At 35.9% G+C, this 22,133-nt stretch overlaps 1 protein-coding gene across 1 annotated transcript in view; it reads right to left on the bottom strand.

Moving 5' to 3' along the window:
• Window positions 1–22,133, bottom strand: part of TRPC6 (transient receptor potential cation channel subfamily C member 6) — a 129,507-nt gene that overhangs the window by 49,129 nt on the left and 58,245 nt on the right. The gene's annotated exons all lie outside the window — the stretch shown is intronic.

Here is a 22,133-nt window from a genome sequence, read left to right on the forward strand (position 1 = left end):
CAGCAGACGGATCAGCTAGATGCTAGTGCATAGGCTTCATTAACAGAGACAATAAATGTTGGACTCTGCTGTCCCGTAATAAAATTCACTGCAAACCTGAGAAAATTAGATCAACGTGCCAGGTAGGAAGGAAAAGTTCTGTGATGAAGGCAGTGGCCAAAGCAGAGGCCAGTCTTCACTCTGTGATAAGAAGGGAAAGTGATTCTTCCTCTGATAAAAATGCTACAAAGGGATTTTTTTTTCCCTTATTGATTCATAACTTTATGTCTTAAGGTCTGTCTGAGCTTGGAGGGATCTCATTATGATTAGAGGTTTTACTCTTATCACTATTACTAACTGGGAACCCAAAAAGGGTAAGTTTCTACAGAATTGGGGAAGGCCCAAGTGAAAGGGGAGCCTGAAAAAAAAAAGAAAAGAAAAAGGTATGATACATGAAGATTGTTATCTCTCTTTGTAAATGTTCAAAAGGTCATCCGTTTTTAAAAACTGTCACAAACTTTCCAGTATAAAGAGAACACAAATGGATCCAAAGATCCCTCAAATCATCTTTCCCTCCAATGTGGCCAGGTCTAGAGATTCTAATTCACTTTCCCTAGTGACCCTTCAGCCTTGATACCAAATCCCCAGGCAATGCCGACTGTGGTAGCATGGTGCTCAGCACTAGAAGAGAAGTTAGTAAAATTTCAGCAACTCACAAACAGATTATGAGTCTCCAAGGAGTCTGAAGAATATACTGCCATATGCACAAATATTTTTCACAGATTGTCATTCAACAGTGATTCCTTTAGCCATCAAAGTCCTGTTCAAAACCAACCAAATTGCTATTTTATTAAAGAGATAATTTTATAAACTTAAAAAACAACATGAAGGACCAATAGCCAGACATACAATATGACAATAATAATTTCTAGAATGGGCCTTAAGATAATGTATACATAACTTTTTTTAAAGCATCACTGTTCTTTTTTTATCTTTTTATTTTTTTTTTACTAAGTCCCTTATCATTTGTGTCAATGAGTGATAGGGTTTTCTTTTGCTATTTTTTTTTAATTTTTTTTAATTTCAGCATATTATGGGGGTACAAATGTTATTATGTATATTGCCCATGCCTCCCCTCCCCCCTCAAGTCAGCGCTTCAAGCGTGACCATCCCCCAAATGTTGCTCATCTCACTCATTATGTTTGTATATACCCGTCCCCTCCTCCCCCCTCCCACCTGCCAACACCCGATAAATGTTTTTCCTATATGTCCACTTAGGTGTTGATCCATTAATACCAATTTGCTGGTGAGTACATGTGGTGCTTGTTTTTCCATTCTTGGAATACTTCACTTAGTAGTATGGGCTCCAGCTCTATCCAGGAAAATATAAGAAGTGCTATATCACCATTGTTTCTTAGAGCTGAATAGTACTCCATGGTATACATATACCACATTTTCTTAATCCACTCATGAATTGATGGGCACTTGGGTTGTTTCCACAGCTTTGCAATTGTGAACTGTGCTGCTATAAACATTCGAGTGCAGGTGTCTTTTTCATAAAGTGTCATTTGATCTTTTGGGTAGATGCCCAGTAGTGGAATTGCTGTATCGAATGGTAGATCTACTTGTATTGCTTTAAGACATCTCCATATTGCTTTCCACAGAAGTTGAATTAGTTTGTAGTCCCACCAACAGTGTAGGAGTGTTCCTATCTCTCCGCATCCACGCCAACATTTATTGTTTGGGGACTTTTTGATAAAGGCCATTCTCACTGTTCTTTTTTTAAGTTTCAGAATATCATGGGGATACATATGTTTTGGTTGCATGAATTGCTTTTGTACAGTAGAATAAGTACATGCATCACCCATATAGTGTGCATTGTACACATTAGGTGTGAATTTACCCAGCCCATCTTCTCCCCTCCCATCTTCTTGATTTTCATTGAATTTTGCTACTATATGTGCACATGAGTGTTCATCGATGAATTCTAATTTAGTAGTGAGTACATGTGGTACTTGTTTATCCATTCTGGTGACACCTCATTTAAAAGAATCTTCTCCAGTTCCATCAGGTTGTTACAAAAAGTATTAATTGATCATTTTTTAAGCCTGAGTAATACTCCATGGTATACATACATCACATTTTGTTAGTCCATTCCTGTATTGATGGACACTTGTGTTGTTTTCACATCTTTGTGATTTGTGAATTGTGTTCCCATCTTTGGGAATTGTGTTGCTATGAACATTCCAGTGCAAGTGTGTTTTTTTATAAAATGTTTTTTTTTTCCTTTAGGTAAATACCCAGTAGTGGAACTGTTGGATCAAATAGTAGGTCAACCTTTAGTTTTCTGAGGTAGCTCCATACTAAGGTCCATAGCAGTTGTACTAGTTTGCAATCCCACAACAGTGTATAAATGTTCCTTTCTTTCTCTCCTTATCAACACCAGCATGAGTTGTTTTGGGACTTTCTGATAAAGGCATTCTCACTTGAGTTAGGTGATATCTCATTGTGGTTTTCATTCATATTTCCCTGATGATTAGAAACATTGAGTACTCTTTCATATGTTTATTGGCCATTGTTCTATCTTCTTTTGAAAATATTCTGTTCATGTTTTTTGCCCACTTTATAATGGGGTTGTTTGATGTTTTCTTGCTGATTCACTTGAGTTCTTTGTAAATTCTGGTTATTAACCCTTGACTTTGTTCTCTTGCCTGATTGCTCTGGCTAGGCCTTTCAGCACTATGTTGAACAAAAGTGGTGACTCTGGGCAACCTTGTCTGGTTCTAGTTTTAAGCAGGAATGCTTTCAGTTTTTCCCCATTCAGTGTGAAGTTGGCTGTGGGCTTTTCATATATGGCTTTTATGAGTTATGTTCAATCTATACCTGTTTCATGAAGAGTACTTATCATAAAAGGTGGCTGAATTTATTTTGCCGAATGCTCTTCTTGTGTCTATTGAGAGGATCATATGGTTTTTGGTTTTGCTTCATGTGGTGGATCACATTTATAGATTTCTATATGTTGAACCATTCTCACATCTCTGGGATAAAGCCCATTTGATTGTGGTGGATTTTTTTTTTTTTTTTTTTGATGTGCAACTGAATTCAGTGCTAGGATTTCATTGAGGATCTTTACATGTGTATTCATAAGGAATATTGATCTATAGTTTTCTTTCTTTGTGTTGGTATCAAGGTGATATTGGTTTCATAGAATGAGTTGGGGAGAATTCCTTCCTTCTCTATGTTATGAAATAATTTCTGTAGTATAGGTACTAAGTTCTTCTTTGTAGGCCTGGTAAAATTCAGCTGTGAAACCATCTGATTCAGGACTATTTTTGTTGGGAGATTTTTTATTGCTATTTCAATTTCATTAATTGATATTGGTCTGTTCAGGAGTTCTATTTCTTCCTGATTGAGCCTAAGGAGACTATATGTTTCTAAGAATATGTCCATTTTCTCAAGGTTTTCAAGTTTGTGTGCCTAGAGATTTTTATAGTATTCAGAAGTGATATTTTGTGTGTGGGGGTTTTTTGTGTTATCAGTTGTAAAATCTTCTTTTTCATATCAGATTGAGCTTATTAGGTTCTGTTCTTTTCTGTTTCTGGTTAATCTACTAAGAGACCTATCAATTTTGTTTATCTTTTCAAAGAGCCAACTGTTTGTTTCTTTAATCTTCCATATAATTCTTTTATTACAATTTAATTTAGTTCTTCTCTGACCTTAGTTATTTCTTTTCTTCTGCTGGGTTTGGCCTTTGCTCTTCCTTTTCCAATTCCTTGAAATAACTCGTTATATTGTTGATTTGTGATCTTTCTGTCTTTGGGATATAAGCATTTATGGCTACTAATTTTCTTCCTAAAACTGCTTTTGTTGAATCCTGTAAATTTTGATAACCTGCATCCACTTTGTCATTTAGTTCAAAGAATCTTTTGATTTTAATCTTAATTTCCTCCTTGACCTAATAATCATTCAAAAGTAGTTTAATTTCTATGACTTGGTGTAGAGTTGAGTGTTTATGTTGGAATTGATTTCTAATTTCATTCTACAGTGGTCTGAAAAGATACAAGGTATAATTTCTATTTTTTTAAATTGGTTGAGACTTGTTTTGTGACCTAGGATATCAGTCTTAGAGAATGGTCCATGAGCTGATGAGAAGAATGTATATTCAGAGGTTTGGGGGCAGAATGTCCTGTAAATATCTGTTAGGCCCGTTTTTCTATAGTTCCATTTAATGCCATCATTTCTTTGCTTATTTTCTGCTTGGAGGATCTATCCCATTCTGTCAGTGGGGTGTTGAAGTCCCTGGCTATTACAATGCTGCGTTTATTATTTTGTTTAGATAAAGTAGGGTCTGCTTTATGAATCTGGGTGCCCCTGTGTTAGGTGCATAAGTATTTAGGATTATTATGTCTTCTTGTTGAATTGCTCCCTTCACCATTATATAATGACCATCCTTGTCTTTCTTTACTTTTACTGATTTGAAGTCTATGTTACCTGATATGAGAATGGCTACATCAGCTTTGTTTTGATTTCCATTTGCATAGAATATTGGTTTCCATCCCTTCACCTTGAGTCTGAATGAGTCCTATGGGTTTGATGTGTTTTCTGGAAACAGTAGATACTTGGCTTGTACTTTTGTATCCATTCAGCCAGTCTATATCTCTGGAGTGGGGAGTTCAAGCCATTCAAATTTATTGAAAGGATTGATAAGTGGGGTGGATTTCTTTTCATCCTGTTGAGCAGAACTTTTATTGCTTTGTTTTACCATTTGAGCCATTGTGGTATTTGGGATCCGTGTATAATGCAGTTCTGAGTACTTCCTGCAGGGCAAGTCTAGTCTTTACAAATTCCCTCAGTGTTTGCTTGTCTGAGAAAGTCTTTATTTCTCCCTCATATAAGAAAATTAGTTTTGCGGGAGACAAAATTCTAGGTTGGTAATTATTCTGTTTAAGAAGACTGAGAATGGTGCCCCAGTCCCTTGTGACTTGTGATTTTTAAGGTCTCAGTTAAGAAATCTTCAGTTAGTTTAATGGGCTTTCCTTTGTAAGTCATCTGTTGCTTTTGCCTTATGGCTGGTAGGAGCACCTCTTTCTTGTTTACTTTGGCCAATTTGATGAGTATGTGTTGTGATGGTTTACTCTTCACAATGAATCTTCCTGGGGTCCTTTGACCTCCTAATACATGGTTATCTAGAATTGTAGCAAGGCCAGGGAAATTTCCCCCAATAATTCCCTGAAATGGGCTTTCCAATCCTTGTGTATTTTCTTCTTCACTCTCAGGAATGTCTATGATTCTTATGTTAGGCCTATTTACATAATCCCATATTTCTTATAGGTTTTATTCATTCCTCTTATTTTCTCAGTTCTTTCCCTTTGAGTTTTTTTAACTGATAGGTGTTTTCTTCCATCTCTAAGATTCTTTTCTCTGCCTGATCTAGCCTATTCTTAAGGCTTTCCACTGTATTTTGTATTTCCTTTAATAAGTTTTTCATTTTCAGAAGTTTTATTTGATTTTTTTAGATTTTCTTAGTAATTTTTTAAATTCATTTCCTGCATTGTTTTGTGGTTTTTTTGCATATATTATTTCAATCTTTTTGTTTTGGTTGTTATCTATTGGTAAGAAGTTGTTGTTATCTTTTAGGTGTGCCCTCTTGCTCTGATTTTTCATGTTTCCAGAGTTCTTTCACTGATTCCTTCTAATCTGGCCTCTTAGTTGAGACCTCGGGGTGGTAGGCCTGGCTAATGGGCCTGTCTCCCAGTCCCCAAAGATCAATCCCTGAGCCTGCCAGGGAGAGGAGTCCTGATCCTAACTTGCCTATGAGGTGTACTAGCAGGTTTGGTGTAACTCTAGTATAGCACATCTTCCAGTAGCTGAGAAAGCATGAATAGGAGATAACATTTGAGAAGTTGCATGTCTAAAACTGACTTTTCCCTACCTCTAAACTTAATTGATAGTTTGGCTGGGTAGAGAATTATAGGTTGACAATAATTTTGAAAGCCTTGCTCTTTTACATTCTAATTTTTACAGTTACTGTAGAGAAGTATAATGCAATTTTGATTCTGGATATTCTCTTTGTCTTTGGTGTTCTAAAATTACACAGTGGAACTGGAGGACATTAAGTTAAGTGAAATAAGCCAGGCACAGAAAGACAGATATTACATATTCTCATTAATATGCAGGAACTAAAAAGAAAATGGAACTCATGGACATAGAGAGTAGAATGATGGTTACCAGGGGCTCAGAAGAGTAGTAGGGAGGTAGAGATATGGAGGAAATAGTTAATGGGTACAAAAATACAGTTAGATAGAAGGAATAAGATCTAGCACATGGTAGCATAATAGGGTGACCACAGTAAATAATAATTTAATGTATATTTCAAAATAACTAAAATGGTAGAATTAGAATGTTTTTAACACAAAGAAATGATAAGTTTGGGGTGATGATTACCCCAATTATGCTGATTTAATCATTACACATTGTATGCCTGTATCAAAATATCACATGTACCCAATAAATATGTACTAGTGTGTATCTATAATTAAAAAAATATTTTTAAATTATATTTAATAAACACTCAGAAAATAAAATTACTTGATTTTTTAACTGAAGGAAATCTTTGTTCTTCCACAGTGCTGGGCACTCAGTAAGTGCCCAAATCTGGGGAGGGGGAATGTGTCCTTTCCTAGGAAATGATTTTGATCTATTTCTCTGATAATTTTGTTTCCAGCTTTCCATATTCTGTTTTTGGAACTCCTTCTTTTTGGATATTGGACATTCTTCAGTTGTCCTTTAATTTTCTCATCTTTTCTCTCATATTGTCAATTATTTATGCTTTTTGTGTTATATTCTGGGATATTTCTTCAACTTTATCTTCTAACATATATCTATTGCATTTTTTCTGCTATTTTTCAAGAACTTTTTTTGTTTTTCAATGTTTCTTTTTATAACATTTTTCTGTTTTCAAAGGTGCAATATCTTCTCTTATCTCTCTGGGGACATTAACACTAATGTGATAAAGACTTCGCATATCACACTTCAGAGAGCTCATCCTGAGTTGATTTTTCATGGTTATTTGCTTTGGTTTCTATGTTGTATATAAATTTTTTTTTCAAATAAATAGTGATCTTTAGTATTCTTTTCCACTTTTAAAAGAAATATTCTTTAAAATGTCTTTCCCAATAAAATACAATTTTCTCTTATAAGAACCAGACAGAGAGAAGGGGCAGAGTAGGATGACCAAATAAAAATCTGTAGCAATTGTCCCTCCAAACAACCACCTAATTCAACAACTATCCATGCAAGCAAACACTTTCAGAAGAACCCCAAATCAGGTTAATGATCATACTACCTGCTTTTAACATTATATCAAGGAAAGAGGCACTGAAGAGGGCAGAAAAGACAATCTTGCATTACCTACCACACCCTTCCCCCATGCCCCAGCAGTGCTGCAGCAGCACTCTATGTGGAGAGAGAATCAGTGTGCCCAGGGGAAGGAAAGTGAAGTAATTGTGACACTTGCACTGAAACTCAGGACTCCCCTGTTAAAGTGGAACACAGCACAAGGCAGAATTCTGCCTGCACCCATGGACGAAGCATTTAAACCAGCCCAACCAGAGGGAAACCCTCTGCCCTGAAACCCAAGTTCTAGCTAGTACTCCCCAACACACCCTGCTGATAAAAAGTGGTGCCTGGACTAAATTTAGAAGGCAGTCAGGTCACAAAGACTGCAGTCTTTAGGAAATTCCTGTTTCTGTGCTGGCTCAGAGCCAGCGGACTTGGGGTATATGAGACAACAGCAGTGGTGGCTGAGTGAGTCCCTGTGTCACCCTTCTCCCAATTACAAGCAGTGTATCTCAGGGAGTCTTCTTCCTCTTGGGGAAAGAAAAGTAAAAAGTTCAGAATACTTTGTTTTGCAACTTGGGTACCAACTTAGTTAGCCACAGTAAAATAAGTACCAAGCAGACTTCCAGAAGGCCCTGAGTCAAGGCCTTAGTTCCTGTAAGTTGTTTCTAGACCCACCATGGGCCAGAAGGAAACATGCTGCCCGCAAGGGGAGCCCTGGGAGGACCCAGTCCCAGAAGAATTCACCACCTGCTGACTAAAGAGCCCTTGGGCTTTGAATGAACATCAGAGGTATCCAGGCTATGGGCGAGACTGGGATAGCTTCAGGTATAACCTGGCACTGGTGGCCACAGAGAGTGACCATGTCACTCCCCTAACTCTAGCAGCCCAGCTCAGAGAGAAAGTGAAGAGAATGAGAGATTTTGCATAGTAATACAGGGAATTCTCCCATATCTTACCCAAGCTGACCAAAGTGGTACCACCAAGAGTCTGCAAGAGTCACAGCATTACTAGGCTTGAGATACCCCCCAGTGCTGATACAGCTGCAGTGAACAAAGACTTAGAGCATAACACTCAATTCCCTTTGACTTTCTGGGAAGCCTTCTAAAAAGGAACAGATACAAATAAGTCCAGACTTTAAAGGTTAAAATAAATACCTAACTCTTCAATGCCCAGACATTGATAAACATCTGTAAGCATCAAGAACACCCATTAAAACATGACCTCACCAAACTAAATAAACTATCAGTTTCCAATCCTAGAGTGATGGAGATAAGCGATCTTTCAGACAAAGAATTCAAAATAGCTATCCTGAAGAAGTTCACTGAACTCCAAGACAATGAAGAGAAGGAATTCAGAAGCCTATCAGAGAAATTTAATAAAGAGATTGAAATTTAAAAAATCAAGCAGAAATTATGGAGCTGAAAAATTCAATTAACAAACTGAAAGATTCATTAGAATCTCTCCATAGCAGAACTAAGCAAGCAGAAGAAAGAATTAGTGAGCTTGAAGACAGAGTATTTGAAAATGCAGTCAGAATAGAAAAAAGAATTACATAAGAATGAAGCACGCCTACAGGTCTAGAAAATAGCCTCAAAAGGGCAAATCTCAGAGTTATTGGACTTAAAAAGAAAGTATATATAGAGATTGGGGTAGAGGATTTATACAAAGAAATAATAAGAGAGAATACACCAAACCTAGAGAAAGATCTTAATATTCAGGTACAAGAAGGTCATAGAACACCAAGCTGATTTAACCCAAACAAGACTACATCAAGTCACTTAATAATCAAGCTCCCAAAGGTCATGGATAAAGAAAAGGTCCTAAGGGAAGCAAGAAAAAAGAAAAAATATATATAAAGGAACTCCAATACACCTGTCAGCAGACTTCTCAGTGTCATAACATTATAGGCCAGGAGAGAGTGGCATGACATATTCAAAGTGCTGAAGGAAAAAAACCTTAACCCTAGAATATTATGTTATATTCTGCAAAAATATGCTTCAAACATGAAAGAGAAATAAAGACTTTCCCAGACAAACAAAGGCTGAGGGATTTTGTCAATACCAGACCTGTCCTACAAGAAATGCTAAAAGGATTTCTTGATCTGAAAGAAAAATATAATGATGAACAGTAAGAAATCATCTGAAAGTATACAACTCAATAGTAGTAAGTACACAAATACAGAATACTCTATTGCTGTAATCATGATATATAAACCACTTACATTTTGAGTAGGAAGACAAAAAGACAAACCTATCAAAAATAACTATAATAACTTTTGGAGATACAGATAGTATAAAAATATATGGATGAAAACAACAAAAAGTTAAAAAGTGGGGAGGGTGGCATCAAAGGGTAGAATTTCTGTTAGATTTCTCTTTATTTGTCTGTTTATGTGTTTGTAAGCAGAGTTCTCATATGTTTTAAAAAATTGGCTATAAGATGTTTTTCGCAAGCCTCATGGTAACCTCAAATCAAAAAATCTATAACAGATACAAAAAAAATAAAAAGCAAAAAATTAAAATATACTACCAGAGAAAATCACTTTTAACAAAGGAAAAAGGGAAGGAAGGAAGAGAAGATCACAAAACAACCAGAAATCAAATAAAAACATGGCAGTATTAAGTCCTTACTTATCAGTAATAACATTGAATGTGACTAAACTCTCCAATCAAAAGATGAATATCTAAATAGATTTTAAAAAGAGCCAACTATATGTTGTCTGAAAGAAATATATTTCATCCATAACGACACACATAGACTGAAAATAAAGGGATGGAAAAAGATATTCCATGTAAATGGAAACCAAAAAATAACAGAAGTAGCTATACTTCTATTAGATAAAATAGATTTCAAGACAAAAATTACAAAAAGAGATAAGAAAGGTCATTATATAATGATAAAGATATCAATTCAGCAAGGCAATATAACAATCCTAAATATATATGTACCCAACACCAGAGCACTCATATATATAAAGCAAATATTATCAAAGCTAAAGAGAGAGAGAAGCCCCAATACAATAATTATTGGAGACCTCAACACTCCAGTTTCAGCATTGGAAAGATCATCCAGACAGAAATCCACAAAGAAACTTTGAACTTAATCTGCACTATAGACCATATGGACCTAATAGATATTTACAGAACTTTTCATCCAGCTTGAGAATACATGTTCTTCTCCTCAGCTCATGGATCATTCTCAAGAATAGACCATATGTTAGTCCACAAAAAAAGTCTTAAAAAATTCAAAAAAGTTGAAATAATACCAAATATTTTCTGACTACAATGGAATAAAACTAATAACATGAGGAAAAGTGAAAAATATACAAACACATGGAAATTAAACAATATACTCTTGAATGACCAGTGGGTCAATGAAGAGATTAAGAAGGCAACTAAAAATTTCTCAGAACAAATGAAAATGAAAACACAACATATCCAAATCTATGGGATAGAGAAAAAGCAGTGTTAAGAGGAAAATTTGTACCAATATCATCAAAAAAATAGAAAAGTGTCAATTAACGACCTAATGATGTATCTCAAAGAATTAGAAACACAAGGGCAAACCAAATTTGAAATTAGTAGAAGAAAAGAAATAATAAAGATCAGAGCAGAAACAAATGAAATTGAAATTAAAAAATATAAAGGATCAACAAAAAAGTTGCCTTTTAAAAAAGATAAACAAAATCGACACACCTTTAGCCAGACTAAGGAAAAAAAGAGAGAAGATCCAAATAAATAAAATCACGCATGAAAAGGGGGACATTTAACTGATACCACAGAAATCCAAAGACTCAATACAGACTTATATGCCAACAAATTGGAAAACTTAGAAGAAATGCATAAATTCCTAGACACATACAACCTACCAGGAAGAAATCCAAAATCTGAATAAATCAATAACAAATAATGAGATAGAAGCAGTAATAAAAAGTCTCCCATCAAAGAAAAGCCCAGGACCCCATGACTTCACTGCTGAATTCTACCAAGCGTTCAAAGAATAACTAATACTAATCCTACCTAAACTGTTCCAAACGATCAAGGAGGATTCTATGAGGCCTGTGTCACACCAATACCAAAACCAGACAAAGACATGACAAAGAAGGAAAACTATAAGCCAGTATCTCTAATGAAGGTAGAAAAAATCCTCAACAAAATATTAGCAAACTGAATTCAACAACACATTAAAAAGATTATTCATCATGATCAAGTGGGATTCATCCCAGGGATGCAAGGATGGTTCAACATATGCAAATCAATCAATGCGATATATCAACAGAATGAAGGACAAAAACCATAAGATCACTTCTCTTGATGCTAAACATATATTTGATAACATTCACCATTCCTTTATAATAAAACTCTCAAAAAAAAAAAAAAACCCTGGGTATAAGACGAACTTACCTGCACAGGATAAAAGCCATATATGCCAGATCCACAGTGAATATCATAGTGAATGAGGAAAAACTGAAAGCCTTTCCTCTAAGATCTGGAGTAAGACAAGGATGCCTACTTTCACTACTGCTTTTCAACATAGTACTGGAAGTTCTAGCTAGAGCAATCGGACAAGAGAATGACATAAAGGGCATCTAAATTGGAAAGGAAGAAGTCAAATTATACTTGTTTGCAGATGGCATTATCTTATATCTAGAAAAACCTAAAGACTCCTCCACAAAAAGGTTAGGATTGATAAACAAATCCAGTAAAGTTGCAGGATACAAAATCAACAAACAAAAATCAGTATCATTTCTATATGCCAGCAATAAACAACCTGAAAAAGAAACCAAGAAAGTAACCCCTCATTTACAATAGCTACAAATAAAAGAAAATAACTAGGAAGAAACTTAACCAAAGAAATGAAAGATCTCTCTAATAAAAACTCTAAAATATTGAAGTAAAAAATGGAGAGAACACAAAAAATGGAAAGATATTTCATGCTTATGGAATTGGAAGAACCAATATTTAAAAACGTCCATACTACCCAAAGCAATCTATAGATTTAATGCAATCCCTATCAAAATGCCAAGGACATTCTTCAAAGAAGTAGAAAGAATAATCCTAAAATTCATATGAAACCAAAAAAGACCCAAAATAATCAAAGCCATCCTGAGCAAGAAGAACAAAACTGGAAGAATCATATTACCTCAATTCAAATTATACTATAGAGCTATAGTAACTAAAACAGTAATGGTATTGGCATAGAAACAGACACATAGACCAATAGAACAGAACAGAGAACCCAGAAATAAATATGCGTAGGTACAGTGAACCTATCTTTGACAAAGATGCTAAGAACATAGAGTGGGGAAAGGACAGTCTTTTCAACAGATGGTTCTGTGAAAACTGAATATCCATATGCAAAGGATGAAACTATACCCTTATCTCTCACCATATACAAAAATCAGATAAAAATGGATTAAAAACTTAAATATAAGACCTGAAAATATGAAACTACCAAAAGGAAACATTGGGGAAGTGCTTCAAGACATTGGTATGGGCAAGGACTTCTTAAGTAATAGCCCCAAAGCACAGGCAATCAAAGCAAAATTGGCTAAGCGGATCACATCAAGCTAAAAAGCTTCTGCATAGCAAATGAACAACCAGCAAAGTGAGGTGACAACTGACAGAATGGGAGAAAATATTTGCAAACTACCCATCTGACAAAGAACTCAAAACTAGAGTATATAAGGAGCTCCAACAACTCAGTAGGAAAACAAAATCAAATAATCTGAATAAAAAATAGGCAAAGGACCTTTTAATAGACTTTTCTCAAAAGAAGACATAGAAATGGCCAATAGGTATATAAAAAATGCTTGACATCATTATTAATCAGAAAAATGTGAATCAAAACTACAATGAAATATAATCTTACCCCAGTTAACATTCTATGCCTCTGATAAAGGGCTGATAACTAGAATCAATAAAGAACTCAAGCAAATCAACAAGAACAAAATCTAACAATCCCATTAAAAAGTGGGCAAAAGATATGAACAGCAACTTTTCAAAAGAAGATATACTAATGGCCAATAAACATATGAAAAAATTCTCAACATCTCTAATCATCAGGGAAATGCAAATCAAACCCACAATGAGATATCACTTAACTCCACTAAGAATGGCTTTTATCAAAAAGTCCCAAAACAACAAGTGTTGGTGCGGATGTGGAGAGATAGGAACACTCATACACTGCTTATGGGACTACAAACTAGTACAATCTCTGTGAAAAGTAGTATGAAAATGCCTCAAAGAACTAAAAGTAGGACTACCATTTGATCCAGCAATCCCACTACTGGGTATTTAACTAAAGGAAAAAAAGACATTCTATAAAAAAGACACCTGCACTTGAATGTTTATAGCAGCACAATTCATAATCGCAAAGATGCAAAAACAACCCAAGTGCCCATCAATACATAAGTGGATTAATAAAATGTCGTGTGTGTGTGTGTGTGTATGTATATGTGTGTGTGTACACACATACACACACACATATATATAGCATGGAGTACTACACATCCATAAAATATCGTGAACTAATACCTCTTGTATTAACCTGGATAGAACTGGAGACCATTCTTCTAAGTGAAGTATCACAAGAATAGAAAAACAAACACCACGTGTTCTCACCATTAAATTGGAACTAATTGATCAACACTTATGTGCACATACAGAAATAACATTCATTGGAAATCAAGTAGGTTGGGGGGTAGGAGAAGAAAGGGATGGGTAAATTCACACCTAAGGGGTATAATGCACACTATCTGGGGGATGGGCACACTTATAGCTTTCACTCAAACAGTACAAAAGCAATTTATGTAACCAAAACATTTGTATTCCCATTATATTCTGAAATTTTTTAAAAAATTAAAAAGGTAGGCAATCAGGAATTTGGTGCAGTGTGGAGAAAGGGGAAGGAATGTTGGTGCAGTGTGGAGAAAGGGGAACCTTCATACACTGTTGGTGAGGATGTAAATTAGTGCAACCACTATAAAGAACAGCAAGGAGGTTCCTCAAAAAACTAAACATAGCACTCAGCAATCCCACTGCTGGGTATACGATTATATCCAAAGGAAGAGGAATCAATATATAGAAAAGATATCTGCACTCCCATATTTATTGCAGCACTATCCACAATATTCAAGATTTGGAATCAACCTAAGCATCCATCACTGGATGAATAGAATAAGAAATTTTGGTGCGTTATACACAATGCAACATTAAGAAAGAATGAAATCCTGCCATTTGCACCAACATAGATGGAACTGGACAACATTGTGTCAGGTGAAATAAGCCAAGCGCAGCAAGACAAAAGTCACATGTCCTCACTCATATGTGGGAGCTAAATATTCAAAACAATCGATCTCATGGAGACAGAGAGTAGAATGATGGTTACCAGAGGCTAGGAAATATAGTGGGGAGCAGGGGATGAAGTGGGGATGGTTAATTGGTGAAAAATTATAGCTAGATAGTTAGACAGACTGAACAATATTTGATAACACTAAAAAGTGACTATAATTAACCATAAATTAGTGTATACTTTAAAAGAACTAAAAGAGTGGAATTGGAATGCTCCTACCACAAAGTAATCATAAATGCCTAAGGTGTCAGATACCCCAATTACCCTGATTTGATTATTTCACACTGTATGCTTGTATCAAAATAGCACATGTACCCTATAAAGATATATAACTGTTATATACCCATGATAATTAAAAATTAAAGAAAACAATTTAAGAAAAAAACTAGACTGAATCTAGCATTGGCTTTGGCACAACACAAGTTTTGAGTTAGAGCTGAGTTTCCAGAACGGCAGCATTATTTCTGAGTTAACAGGATGGACGAGGTAGAAGAGACAGGAGATCATCAAGGTTTGTTACATCAGCAAACATCCATCATCTTCCTGCTGTAATTCTTAACCCTCTTCCCTTCTCTCTGTCACTTTTCTGGTTTCCACTAACCTCGTTAGCGTTTCACTTCCTCTCTTGTCACCTGCATTTATTACTTTCCATAGTTTCTGTTGTAGACAAGAGGAAGTTCAAGGATTAGGGGGAGAGGAGGTGTCTGCTGAACACCGAGAATGCTTTGAAAAAAAATGAAACATTAAGGGAGAAACCAGCTAAGATCAGGGATTTATAACAATGAGATGAAAGTACTGGGCGTGAGAACTTGCAAGAGAAGTTCTCATGTAACTAAAAAAAAAAAAAAAAAAGACATAAAACTGACACAGAATAGTATCACATACCAAAAGATCAAGAACCAACCCTCTTTTTTGCTCTTTTTCCTCCATTAAAATGGGATAAATAATTATTCAAGCCTATCTCAAAGGTTTATTTTTAGAATCAACAGAAATTATGAATGGGGAAAGCACATAAATTTAGCTTTAATTGTTTTCTACAGCCACAGGAATATGCACTTCTACGAACAAGAAGGACACTTGGAATTTATTATTTTTCAGTTGTTATTCAATTAGAAGACACATGAAAAAGACAAGGTCTGTGACGGTGATTGATATAAGTTGTTTTTGTGTTTTTAAAGAAAGAAAAACTATAATAAGTAACTTTACTTAATCTCAATTTTTAATCTTATTTACAAAGTTCTATTTGTTCATATAATACTTCTAAGTTTATACTGAATTACATCGAGATAGAATAAGCCTGAGTTGTGACATCTTTAATTCTAAAATTTGAAAATAACAATTTATTATTTTAATGCCTATTTAATTGAAAAATGCCAAGTTCTATCTTGGCAAGCCACTAATCCTAAGGCTATGTTTTATTTCCTCCTAAATGACTACTACGACTTCATACCTATAACTTCTAAACTCTTGAAAGAATAGCAAAGATATTTCCTTAGAAAATATTTTTTTAGGTTTTAAAGCATCTCCTGTCTTAGTTGTTGTGACAACAAATATTAATCATATGCAATGACATAAATTTCAGAAACACTTTTAGAAAAAGCCCTGGATTATCATCATCCTTTTAGCACTCTGTCAACAGAAAAGCCAGATAAAGAATGTTTATAGAGGCATTTTCAATTGCTTTAGGAAGATCACAAATGCATGCACAATGAAGTCAGTACGCTTTGCATGTGTAGTGAGATAACATATAAGCTGCTTGCATGTCGACAGAATAAAATGTATGCCTTACTGTTTCATATTCTTAGTTGTAGTCTAGAGAAGCAACAAAAGACTCTGTATATTTTTATGTTTCAAGTGGTGTTGCTTACCCCCATGCCCATGTTCATATGCAAAAGTAAAACGAGTGAAACAACTTTTTAAGTAACAAATATTTGAAACCATTTAAGAAAGATACTAAATGTTATAACAAATGTCTTCTGCAAATGGATTTCATAAAGCTATATTGTAGAATCGCACATTAACAGTAAATGGAACCTAGCAAAATCATCTATTAAAAAGAGGAAGAGCTCAGTCCAAAGCACTACATCCACCAAAGAGATATTTTCATTTCAGCTAAAGGGCACACTTCTGAAAAGTTGGCTGTTCTATTTAAGAAAAATTTTCATTAAGACATTTTCTTCATCCATTTAGCTATATTTAGCATGATTAAAAGGTTTGTACCCTACATTTGAATGTCTATATTTTTTAAATGTGTTTTATCACAATATATAAATATTAGTTCTAACGAAGTATGTAATTAGCCACCATCTCCACAGCACTCAAGTATCAATTAGGTCGCAAAAACCAAGTTTGTACATACCTCATTTTCTTGATTCTTTTCACTGGCAAAATAGTGCCTGCTGCCCCAGATGGTTATTCCATCTCTATTGAAAATGCCAGCCACGCAGATGATTACAGCTTCTGAGTAGAATGGACTATGTGGTTGAGTCCAAAGCATGTGAGGTAATTTTTTCTACTTCCTGTTCAAATATGATGCACTTTTATCAAGCAGAACTGCTCCTATACAAACCAAGCTCCATCTTAAATACCCAGCTTAATTTTTACTTTTTGCTTGAAAAAAAAAATCCGTGTAAACACTTGAATTAAAGCACAATTCTACCAAAGCAGAAGTGTTAAAAATGTAAATGGCACGTAACTATTCCAGGCAGCGTGGATTCACCCTAAGAAAGTAGAAATAGAGGAAATTACAGAATATGCATTTTTTACATGTATAATTATTCGTGGGAAGAATTAGACTTGGTTATTTAGAGATTAACAGTCAACACAGCTAGCAAGTGTGCAGACCACTTTAGGAGGATGAGTGATAGAAGGAGTTTTATTCTAATTGTATAACACTGAGACTGTTTTCTACCCTGTTCACTTAATTGCTGTCCACACTAAGCTCTTCCTCTGGGGTTGAGGAAGCAGTAAACAATTAGAGTAGCTTTTCTAAGTCCCATGAGAGCAAAAACTGTTTTTGTCTTATTCACCACTGAATTCATCACTCTTTGCAGAGGGGCCCACTGCAAACACTCAGCACATAATGGCTGAGTACATGAATCCCTTCTGTCAAAGGAATAAAGTTCAAAGCCTATTTGTTCCCTATTAACCCTATGGCAAATCACTACAATGTACAACCCTGAAAACAAAAAAGGAACAAAGCACAAAGGCTGAACTACAATGTGTCCTGGCATATATATATATTTTTATATTCATTTCAAACAAGCAAGCAAGATCGATAGGGAACACAAGAAGTTGAAAGGCATATTTCTTAATGGCATCCTTGTGACTGGTCCTTGATCCAGAAGTGGATATTTTCTCACCCGGAAAACGCAGAACTAATATACTCTCCCTCATCCTGCTCTCCCTGCCTATCTTTGACATTGCACATGAACCATGACCACCCACCTTCACAATGCAATACTGAGTCCCTTAACTTCCATAGAGATTTCTAGATAGCAATTCTTCATTTTGATTCAGTTATCTTTGGTTTTCCCCACAAACTTCTCTCATTTCTTCAAACACTAACTTTCCGTTTGATTGGTCACACTACATCACACTCTGCCTTAGTACTCTATGAGTGAAATAATAAAAGCCTGAGCTGTTTGTCACTTTCAGTTTGGAGCCAGCAAAAGTGTGACTGAAAAATGTCTTGTGCATGTTACATATTTTTGGTTTGTTTGTTTGTATCATCAATTGACATCTTGTTTGTATAAATTAGATACCTAACTGTGAAAGAGAATGAAACCACGAGTAAACAAGGGAACGGCTATAGAAACGTGGCTGTTTACAAAACAACTATATCTGAAATGTCACTGTTCCTTTTTAGCACCCAGTTTGTGGTTTAAATTATTTCATGTGTCATGTCTTGCTTCTTTGAAGTGCTCTGTGGAAGATTTCTGGGAACAGGCATTTATTTTGGTCTGTTTTGATAGAGTACTCTTGGGAATATTAAAAAATTTATATGTAATACAAGCAAACTATATCCCAATTATCAAAGGAATAGGTTTAAAGCCATTGCTTCTATTAACCAACTGTCAATCCTGTGTATTACATGAGCATATTTTCCCATTCTGCAAATAACTCTGTACAAGGTGGATTCCAGGCAGGAAAAAGACAGTGCACTTAAATTGGATAATCTGAGGAGTGTAACGATGGTTCTCCATGGGTGTGTGGGCAGAAGTTAGGGAAATCCAACATGGGACTGTGCAGTGACAACATCAAGGACAATGTGAGCTATGCCTGAAGGGGCATTGGGAAGGAGCAGTTAGCACAAGTTAAACAGGATGAATGTAAGGCAAAGGCCACATGGCAGAGGTCTGACCTTTGGTAGAAGGAAACAGCGACCCTCAAGGAGACAGCCAGGGGAGTCAGTACCCTGACCTCACCCTCTCCTGCAGGGGCCCTCACAGCCCAAAGCTGGGGGAAAAGCCCACTGAGGCAGTCCACACAGGCATGCAGGGAGCTGTTTCCCCAGGCAGAAAACAGTGTGCAAAGGTTGAAGAGTGGGCCATGAAGACTAACCCAACAACACTCAGCACACACTCTGTAAGTGAATTTGACTTTGCCATAATTAACTCCTTCAGAAAGTCCTGATGAAAACACATGCACAGAGAAAATGGTAAGTGTATTTTTTATTATGAGTCACTGATGCATCATCAGTTCACACCTTTCTGAGCTTATTTTTCCCTTCTATAAACTATCTGTCAGGAAAGATACCCACCCACATTCAAGTTCAGCCAGTCCATTACCTTAAAAAATGAAACCATAACTAAAATTCATCCATATGAATTTTAAATTGATGTTCATATGATGATTAGGATGAACAACTCTGATTCTGAAGGTGAGAAAAAGGATAATCTGAGGTCTAGAAGCATTCGAAATGGGTGTGATGAGCACAGCTAATCTGCTGATTCCCGGAGCTAACAGCATGAAGGAGACAGACTCCATAACAGGTCTGGAACATGCTCTAAACCTCTTCTGTGGGTGCCAGATCCAAATGTTCACAGTACCAGGTTTCAGTCAATACCAGACTGCCATGTGTAAGAGAGAACATATGTATAGAGAGAAAAGGTTGGACCACGTAGTACATACTCGCTCAAAATGACATCCTACTCATTGAGGATTTCTCCTACCAGAAGGATGTAATCTAATTAATAATACACCAAGTTTTAGATCACAGATCTGTGGGAGTAAAATATTTTATATCTGAATATAAAAGTGGGCACAAGACCGAATGTATCAATTTTTTTTTTGAGACAGGGTCTGACTTTGTTGCCCAGGCTAGAGTGAGTGCCGTGGGGTCAGCCTAGCTCACAGCAACCTCAAACTCCTGGGCTCAAGCAATCCTATTACCTCAACCTCCTGAGCCTGGGACTACAGGCATGCGCCACTATGCCTGGCTAATTTTTTCTATATATATTAGTGGTCAATTAATTTCTTTCTATTTATAATAGAGACGGGGTCTTGCTCTTGCTCAGGCTGGTTTTGAACTCCTGACCTTGAGCAATCCGCCCACCTTGGCCTCCCAGATTGCTAGGATTACAGGCGTGAGCCACCGCGCCCAGCCTGAATGTATCAATTTTAACCACTCACTTAATACATCTAAGGTGTTCCAATAATTTACAATCCTCTCTTCTAAGTGGGCTGGTGACTTTAAGACATAGGGCAAAGTATTAGAAAGCATCATAAGTAGTAAATGTTGCCCAAGGATTTTCAAAAGCAATCTATAGTCTATAGTTTTGTCCTTTATACCATTTCTAGCATCATAATGTCAGACTGTTTTAAGCTACACTTTTGTTTTCCTCTTCTTGTACCCAAATTTATAAGTTTTCATCAAATGTTCCAGATTCACAGTGGTTACAGCAGGGATGCTAAAGTAACCAGATATGGAGTCAAGTTCTGGCTTGGTCATTTGTGGACTGTCTGGCTTCCTGCAAAATGAGGATTATAATGTTCCTATTTCACAGGTTTGATGAGAGGGTTACAGTATTATTTGTGGGGTTTTTTTGGAAAATACCACTAACAACCTTAGCATAGTACTAAGTGCTCTACAAATCTTAATTCGATTAACCTTCGTAACACCCCTATGCAGTAGATACTCTTTGTGATGCTCTCTAATATAAAGGGCATGTATTTTTTATGTGATAATAGTAAGTTCTTAATAGTCACAATTATTATTTTCTACAGTATTTTAAATTAATTTTTACTTGTCATAAAGTCAAATGTATTTGTGCACTCTCAGTAAAAATGAATGCAGAAATTTGGTGTTTAATTTTGGGTGTGCTAATTGTGTCAAGTAAGTTATAAGTTCACTATATATTTACCCCTAATTCTCTAGCTTTATAAATAAAACTACTAGATAAATTCTTATGTACATAAATATTACATTATATTAATTTGACTAGAATCTCCGGAGAGGTTGGGAGCTGATACTTACTAAAGATTTATTATGTGCCGATCACTCTATAGGTGTTATTTTAATTAATTTTCACTGGAGTTGGTGAGACTGGCTTTGTTATTTCCACTTCATACATGAAGAAATGTCTGGAGATCACTCTTGAACAGGCATGGTATCATAAGGAAAAGTGTTGTTGGGCTTTTATGGGTTTTGGATTTTTAAAATAATACAGCTGAGAAAAGCTAAAATTGAATACTCCTCCTCAAAAAAACCCAACTAATATTTATGGACTCTCTACAATACCTAGGACTAGTTATGAACTGGTATATAGAAACCTCCTTCTTAAGTTCATACTATTAATAATAATAGGTGGTAAAGCAAGATTGTAAACTTAGGTTTGCAGATGTCCTGTTTTATTGAGACAGAGTCTTGTTCTGTTTCCCAGGCTAGAATGCAGTGGCCCAATCATAGCTCACTGTAACCTTGAACTACTCTGCTCAAGCAATCCTCCTGCCTCAGCATCCTGTGTAGCTAGGACTATAAGTGTGTACCACCCCTGTTAATTAAAAAAAAATTTTTTTTCATAAAGACAGGGTCTCACTATGTTGTCTATGCTGGTTTTGAACCCTTGGCCTCAAGTGATTCTCAGCCGAGAGCTACAATCTTAAGATTAGTAATAAAATTAACACCATTTACCTACCCCTCCCCACCTGAGAATTACAACACATTTTTTTGAAGATCTCTGTGTGCCCATTTGAATCACTATCTTCCCCTCAACCCAACAGGGAACCATTATCTGGCTTTTCTGTTAAACATTCTCCTGATGATTTTTTTTTTATAACTTTTGCATCTTTGTATACCCTAAACAGCCTACATTAGCTTGGAAAAAGTATGTACTTCACACAAACCCAGCAGAACAAGGAGTGGAAATACTGCCACTGATACCCTCTTGGAGGAAGGCTCCTAAAATAAGATAAGCAGAACAGAGTGTGGTTTGTTGTCTGGCTCGGGCTTCCCTGGG

This window comes from Microcebus murinus, chromosome 4 (genome assembly GCF_040939455.1).
Source record: "Microcebus murinus isolate Inina chromosome 4, M.murinus_Inina_mat1.0, whole genome shotgun sequence".
In the NCBI taxonomy this organism is placed as follows: Eukaryota; Metazoa; Chordata; class Mammalia; order Primates; family Cheirogaleidae; genus Microcebus; species Microcebus murinus.